At 43.2% G+C, this 7,822-nt stretch overlaps 1 pseudogene; it reads left to right on the forward strand.

Moving 5' to 3' along the window:
- Window positions 1-2,287: 2,287 nt before the first annotated feature.
- Window positions 2,288-2,754, forward strand: LOC109394150 (60S ribosomal protein L21 pseudogene; annotated as a pseudogene).
- Window positions 2,755-7,822: the final 5,068 nt, after the last annotated feature.

Raw genomic sequence — 7,822 nt, forward strand, 5'->3', positions numbered from 1 at the left:
TTAGCCCCTCCTGCAACCCCTGCTCAGGGCTAAGCTCTTTCACAGCTCCTGACTAAACCCTAACAATACGGATGCCAATGCCTACACTTCCCAGGAGCTCTATCCCAAGGCTCCGAAACAATAAAGGACATTATGGTTGCTCTTGTAGGGGCTGACAGAGAATTGGTCAAGAAATCACCAAAGCTGTCTGCCTGTACTGACTTAGCCTAACATTTTGTGCACATAAAAATCATGTTCTCTGGCCGGCCAAGTGGCACGTTGGTTAAGAGCTGGCTTGGGACGCCAGAGGGCCCCGATTCGGATCCCACATATGAGGACCAGTGACACTGCCCTCTACAGCTAAGATGCTGAACAACAGCTCAACCTGGAGCTGGGCTGCCGTGAGTCACTGGCGACGGCGTAGGCTGCAGCCCCTGCTGCAGTGGGTTGCCATGGGCTACCGTGTGTAGCCAGCAGCCAGCATGAGCAGCCAGCAGCCGCTGTGAGCGACCGTCCAGAAGCCGGCGACTGATCTACCTCACCCAGGAAGAGCGCAATGATGGTGCCAACTTAGGCCAGAGAAGCAACGTCCTCCACAACTATACTGAAGAACAAAACGACAGCAACTTGTCTGTTCCCCTTCCCCCAATTCCCCAGCACTGTTCCCATCCCCCAATTCCCCAATAAAAATCTTAAAAAAAAAAATCATGTTCTCTACGTGTTTGTCCCTGCTCCCTCAGCTCATGATGCCCTTAGCATCCTGCAGGCATTCATGGACTGAATAACGGGAGTTCACACACTCACCTTTGCTTTGTGGAACATGCATTGATTGAGACACAGCAGTATGTAAGAGGAAAGTAAGAAACAACAGCAATCTACTATTCAAATTCTCCACATTGTTTACTGAAGTCATGTAGTTTCTCTGGCATTTATTTCTTCACCTGGGATATGAGTTTGAGTTAGATACTCTTGTATCATTAAATTAATACTTTGACTAACATGTAAATTCCTTCAAGGAAGAACCATGTCTATTTTTTTCCCTCTTTCGTATATTCAGCCAAAACCGATGCTTAGCATAGATACTCAATACATATCTACAAAATTAATGAATATTTTGTCCCTGCTATTTTTGAGACGCTATTCTAGACATTGTAGTGAACACAATAAGCATGGCCCTGTCCTCATGGGGCTTTCATTCTACTAAAGAAGGCACACATTGGGGAGAAACATTACAAATACGATAACTTTCCAAAAAGGAAGCCCCCAGGATTCTATGAGAGCATACAGCAAAGTAGTTTTCACCGAGTCGAGAGTGTCAAAGAAAGTATCTTAAAAAATGACAGGAGTTAAAAGATGGTAGCAACGGGATATGGGAGTCACTGAAGAATATTCCAGGCAGAGAGAACAGGTAAGGGATTTGAGGGAAGGGAACTGTGACTCTACCACCTTTATTATCGTATAGAGTGTCTAAAGCAGTGGTGAATACATAAGAAGTGTGAAAGAAATGAACAAGTGAATATAGAGTTCTGCAGCCTAAGCTATTTCTAAATCATTGAGAGTTTTATGGGGAAGCTAATTTTAATTTAAACTTGATCTATTTGTAAATGAGATCATTGATTGATAATCTATATAATTATATTTTAAGTGGTTCTCAGAATGCTGCTCAGCCCTTAATCCCATCAACTGTTAGTCTTTGAACATAGGAACCATGACCTGTAGTTCTGTACCCAACATAGCACCTAGCTCAGTGCTGTGCACATTATAGGTGCCAAACACTCAGCCTTAACAGTGAATGTCCCTTCAAATCTTCTCAGGAAGATTACTATTATCAACATGGAGACTCCTGAGTCCTAAAATTTATGTTCATAGTTTGCATATGGTTGAGTCAAAAAGACTTCACACCTGTGGTGTTCTTAATACTTTTTGAATACCAGCTTTCTGTCATTTTCCTTTGGGGTAGGAGACCATTTCATTGAGTATGTGTCTTTTTCTGATCCATCCATATTGTCCCCATGAGGCTCGCATTTTCTAACTAATCCCATGTTCCTGGCTCCAGCTGATGATGGTATAGAGGGTGCAGACTCTTAAACTGAGTCAATTTGCACCCTGGCCTGTGAGGATTTATTTTTTGTTTTGTTTTGCCTTGATACCAAAGAGGCAGTCCATCTCTGGTGACAGAAACTATTAGATGGAAAAAAAAGGTCAGGAGCTGCCAGTGGCTATGCTTTCTGATATATGACGGAAGTTGGATTAAGATAAGAGAGAAGAGCTTTTCAGCCGGGAAGCCATCTTCCAGTAATTTGTCAAGATGACCAACACACAGGGAAAGGGGAGGGGCACCCGCTCTATGTTCTCTAGGCCTTTAGAAAACATGGCGTTGTTCCTTTGGCCACATACATGCGAATCTACAAGAAAGGTGATATTGTAGACATCAAGGGAACAGGCACTGTTCGAAAAGGGAATGCCCCACCATGTCACCACGGCAAAACTGGAGGGGTCTACAATGTTACTCAGCACGCAGTTGGCATTGTCATAAACAAACAAGTTGCCAAGGGAATTAATGTTCGTATTGAACATATTAAGCACTCTAAGAGCCGAGACACCTTCCTGAAACGGGTGAAGGAAAATGATCAGAAAAAGAAGGAAGCCAAAGAGAAGGGTACTTGGGTTCAACTGAAACGCCAGCCTGCCCCACCCAGAGAAGCACACTTTGTGAGAACCAATGGAAAGGAGCCTGAGCTGCTGGAACCCATTCCCTATGAATTCATGGCATAAATGTAAAAATAAAAGATCTCTATTCTTAAAAATAAATAAGTAAATAAAAAAGAAGAGAGAAGAAAGTCAACAAAGCCAAACAGAAGCAAGAAGTAGAGTCTTAGATGTCATGTTCCTGGTTCCACTATGACAGGATCAGTTGCATCCTTGTTCTTCTAAGAGAGCCCATGCGTTCTAGCTATAGTTAGTTGGGTTCCTGCTACTTGAAGTTCTGAGTCCTAATTCATACATTTGGCCAACAACAAGTCTCAGGGAACTGTGGAATTTTCAAGGAGTCACTGAGGTTACCTAGGACAATCTCATACCATCAAGAGAAACCCTAAGAGATGGCCATCTAACCTCCGCTTGCAAGGGGCTGGAGAGGTAAACTCTGCAGTACAGCTCACTGTACAGTCTCTAACAGTTAGATTCTTGTTCCTAACACCTAGCCTAAATCTCCCTTCCCAAACTGTACACTTCCTGGGGCTAGCACTACATTCTAGAACTACATAATCAGGACTGATCCCTCTGCCACATAATAGTCTTTGAAATATTTTGTTAGCTATCTTACTTTCCCCAACTCTTACAAAACAGCATAGCAAGTTGGCTGTAAGTCACTGTTCTAGATAAGAATGCCTGAATTGAAATATAGGCTTCTTCATTTACTAGCTATATAACCTTAAGTGAGCCATAAATCACCTATAAAATGGGAAGCAGGGATAACAATGCTACCTACCTCACAAGGTTGTTGAGAAAATTAGATGAGATAACACAGATAAAGAACAATTCTAGACATGTAAGTGCTCAATAAATATTAGCTATTGCTGTGGTGGTAGTAATTATAACTATTACTATCACTATTTATTTTTCTCTTTCCCAGGCACTTCAACCATTTGTCACTGGCTAAAAATCTTGCTTGTCCTCTGTGTATCTTCTCCAGAAAAAAACAAATGACTCAGGTGGGTACTGTGCTATGGACTCTCCTTTTTTTTTTAATATTTTTTTAATTGGGGAATTGGGGGATGGGAACAGACAATTTGCTGTCCTTTTGTTCTTCAGTCTAGTTGTGGAGGACGTTGCTTCACTGGCCCAAGTTGGCACCATCATTGCGCTCTTCCCGGGTGAGGCAGATCAGTCGCCGGCTTCTGGACGGCAGCTCACAGCGGCTGACAGAGGCTCACAGAGGCTGCTGGCCCCTCACGCTGGCTGCTGGCCCCTCACGCTGGCTGCTGGCTAAATACGGTAGCTCATGGCAGCCCACTGCAGCCCCACCCGCAGCCTACGCCGTCGCTGGCGACTCTTGGCAGCCCAGCTCCAGGTTGAGCTGTTGTTCAGCATCTTAGCTGTAGAGGGCAGTGTCACTGGCCCTCATATGTGGGATCCGAACCAGGGCCCTCTGGCGTCCCAAGCCAGTTCTTAACCATCGCGCCACTCGGCCGGCCCCTGGCCTCTACTTCTATAAACACAACCTCTAAATCTGTTGCTTTTTCTGGTGCCCCCTCACATGGCTCTTTCAGCCTGGGCTGGAGGTTGACCAAATCTCCCAGATCTTCCTTCATGTGAAAAGCTGCTTCATCCTATCCTTGTGGGATTTTGCTTTTAGCCAAGCACAGATAGCAAAAGTTAATTCTTGCTAAATTTTTTCTTATTGTTTTTGTTTCAAATATTCCAGCTCGCCAAAATCTATGACTGTCCTAACTCTAGGATTAACTCTGAATTCTTAAGACTCATCAAATATATTAGCTTTACTGCCAGCTCTGTGTCACCTGCAAATCTGATAATGGTGTGTTTCCTCTACCTTCATCCATATCTTTAATGTTGACAAAAATAGGGTCAAGATCAATGCTTTATAACCCTCTACTGGTACTATGAATTCATATCAATAGTAGTTATTGTCATGTAATACATTATTGTTTGCAAAATGACTTTAACATACGTGATCTAACTTAATCGTTATGAGGTAGGTAGTAGTATCATTATTTTGCAGGTAAGAAAGCTGTAGTTTAGAGAGTTTCAATAATGTGAGCAAGGTCCCTCATCTGATAAGTGGCATATCCAGATGCAAACCTGAGTCCTCTGACAACAAATCGGTTGTTCATTCAATTGTGAAAACTCTTCTTCTTACCATCATCATCCATCATAGATTTTCCCATCTTATCATCAGGGAATTCATTAGTGCCTTTCTCAAATGACTTCCTGAAATATAGATTTACTACGTTTACTGTGTTTTCGTCCTGTTGCACAGGGGGCGCGATGGAGCGGAAGAAGGGGTTGCTGGCTAGGATAATACCCACTCTTCTGAATTATGGGATTTGATTAGAACACAGATGTGGGCATAAAATGGGTACGCACTAAGTGACAGTTTTTTTTCTTATCATGGGCATCAGCTCTTATTCTTTAGTTTGTTTGTTTTTCAGTTTCCAGTTGAATATTCTTCTCCCAGTTACAGACAAGCAAAGCAAAAGAGAATTAGAAAATGCTTTAGCATTTTTTCCACTATCACCTCTGAGCAGTGTGTCTGCCCCTCTTTGACAACTCCTTGGCCCCGAAAGAAGTAAAAAGACCATTTGTATCACCTTCAGCATTTTTCCAGCCACGCTGTATCCTAACCTTCAGCCTTCTGCTATGCTTCCTATAGGCACATGCCCGGGTCCTGTGTGTCCTCACTTCTGGGCCCCTGCCTCCTCCTTTGCTCATCGGTTCATCAGTAGAGCCTGTAATTAGATTGCTCTTATCAATTTTTTTCATTTATTTCTGTTTTGCCTGCCTTCCCCGTTTTCTTACTAGAATATCAGAATAATTTTTTTCTAGATTTTTGCATACCTCTTTGGCTATTACTGCTCTTGCCAGGGACCCATCTTTATATCCTCTGAATTTTTCAATGCATCAGTTAAAAACTGTAGAAGACGTGTCCGTAGTATCTTCTTTCCTCACCGTCATGACCATAAAATGAAATGGTAACTTGCTACCAAGAGTGTAAATGACTAACTTCTACATCACAAACCAGTTTTAGGTTTTTTTGAGAGGAGAGGGCTTTTTTTTTTTTTTTTAGAATTATACTCTGTTGCTAGTTCTTCGCTCCACCTTTCACTCAATGTTCAATCTTGACAATGTCATATGTATTCTCTGAGTCTCACTACCCATTGCTGCAAAAAGGGAATGGTAAAACTCAATGCATTGGGTTGTCATAGGGATTAAACGAGATAATGTTGATTGAACACACAGCACCATTAGTATAGAATAAGCACTCACAAGTGCCAAATATGATGAGCATAAGCAATTGATTAGAATGACCTGAAAACTATTTTTTTTTATTTGCTGACCTGTCTCATCAAAGGTATAAATCCTCCTAAGAAAACAAATAGACATTTGGACATTCAGGACCAAGCTGGGGCACCAGCTGCTGAATTTGAAGGTAGTTCTGTTGAGCTCCCTGCTAGCTGACCTTGTCTAATCTTCCCTGGACATAAATTGTATGCCCAATGGATTCAGCAGTCTTCTATCAGGGCTGCATAAAAGAAAGACCCTAGGAAGGAATCTAAGCAACAAGGCAGCTCAGGGACTTCTCAGAAGGGAGCAGCTCGGCAGACAGCCGGGCAACCGTCCAAAAGATAGGATCTTAATAATACTCTGGGAGAGTTTACTGTGTGTCCTGGAGAGCTGGGTGGGAGAGGAAGTTGCAGGTCCTGGAAGATAACATTGGATGGGAGCAGGGCAGCCTCAGAACCCTTGTAGGCGTATCCTTGACTTCTTTACCATACAGCTTCTCTGGTTGTTTTCTAAGCAAGAAATAGGGCAGCCTCTTTTCTAGTTTTCACCTCCAGAGCCTGGGCTCCCCTGTCACAGGTCTGAGTGGTGGGCTGGCAGGGACAACAGGCTTCTTGGGGGGCCACCCAAGGACAGCAGGGCCCCTGCAGGCTACAACGGGGCCCTGACAATGTGTTGGGGGCCCTCAAACCTTGAACCGCTGATGATTTGGGCCCTACGTGGGAATGACAGACAGCGTGGCAGCAAGAAACTGTCTGGTAGACACCTTAAGCCTTTCTTAACAAATCTCCAGCTTTTGCTGGAGAAATATTGGAAATGTAGAAAAAGGTATATGTTGCCTAGTTCATTCTTGATTTGTTGTAACCAGGAACTTTGTGTGCTGATACTGTGCAGCTTATATAAGTTGTTTGTGACATAGTAAAACACAAACAAACAAAAGTAAAAACAAAAACCCCAAATTGCTATGAGGGGGTGGGGTACAGGGCTGACTCATCCGGAGTGTTCTGAGTTCTGATGAGTGCTGAACACTCCAGGTTGACAATCCAATTAATTTTTAGGTACAAATCTGGTGCCTAAAGACTTAGATAAGTTAATCCCCAAATCATGAAACCAAAAATCTAGTTCTTCAGGGCCTTCCCAGGAGGAGAAGCAATGGGGTACAACAAACAGAGCCTCAAGTCTAGAACCACCTAAAAGACAGTCTCTTAAAATATCCGGGTATCATTTTACTTCCAAGTAAAGGAAGGAAGTACACTAGGTCTTCCTTCAATAGCCATCTCTAGGTACTAATAGACACATCATTCCTATCTCATTTCTTGTCCATTGTCACAAGAAATCACATTTTGATCCTCAAGTGTAAATACTGTGAACTCTTTGTTCAAAGCTAAGCCTCAAGCCACGGTATGGAACAGGAAGTGGGGGCAGAAAGACGGAGAGGGGAAGACGAGTGTAGGAAAGGACGGGTCTCAGAACAACCCAGCCCTTAGCTAGAGTTTGGTGCATGTTTCCTATCTGGAATTCGGCCCTTGTCTTCTCACAACCAGCACAGAGTGAGGCAGATGTGTGGGTTAGTGTGAGAATCAGAAACAAACTGGAAACAGGAACCAACTCTTGGAGGCTCCTTTTTCTTTCTTTTTTTTTTTTTAAGATTTTATTGAGTAATTGAGGAAGGGGAACAGTGTTGGGAATTGGGGAAGAGGAACAGACAAGTTGTTGTCCTTCAATCTTAGCTGTGGAGGGCGCAGCTAGCTCAGCTCCAAGTCCAGTTGCTATCCGGCTGCCTGTCGGCAGCTCACAGCTGCTCAGTTCAAGGTGCCGTGTT

Source organism: Hipposideros armiger, unplaced genomic scaffold (assembly GCF_001890085.2).
Source record: "Hipposideros armiger isolate ML-2016 unplaced genomic scaffold, ASM189008v1 scaffold_412, whole genome shotgun sequence".
Classification (NCBI taxonomy): domain Eukaryota; kingdom Metazoa; phylum Chordata; class Mammalia; order Chiroptera; family Hipposideridae; genus Hipposideros; species Hipposideros armiger.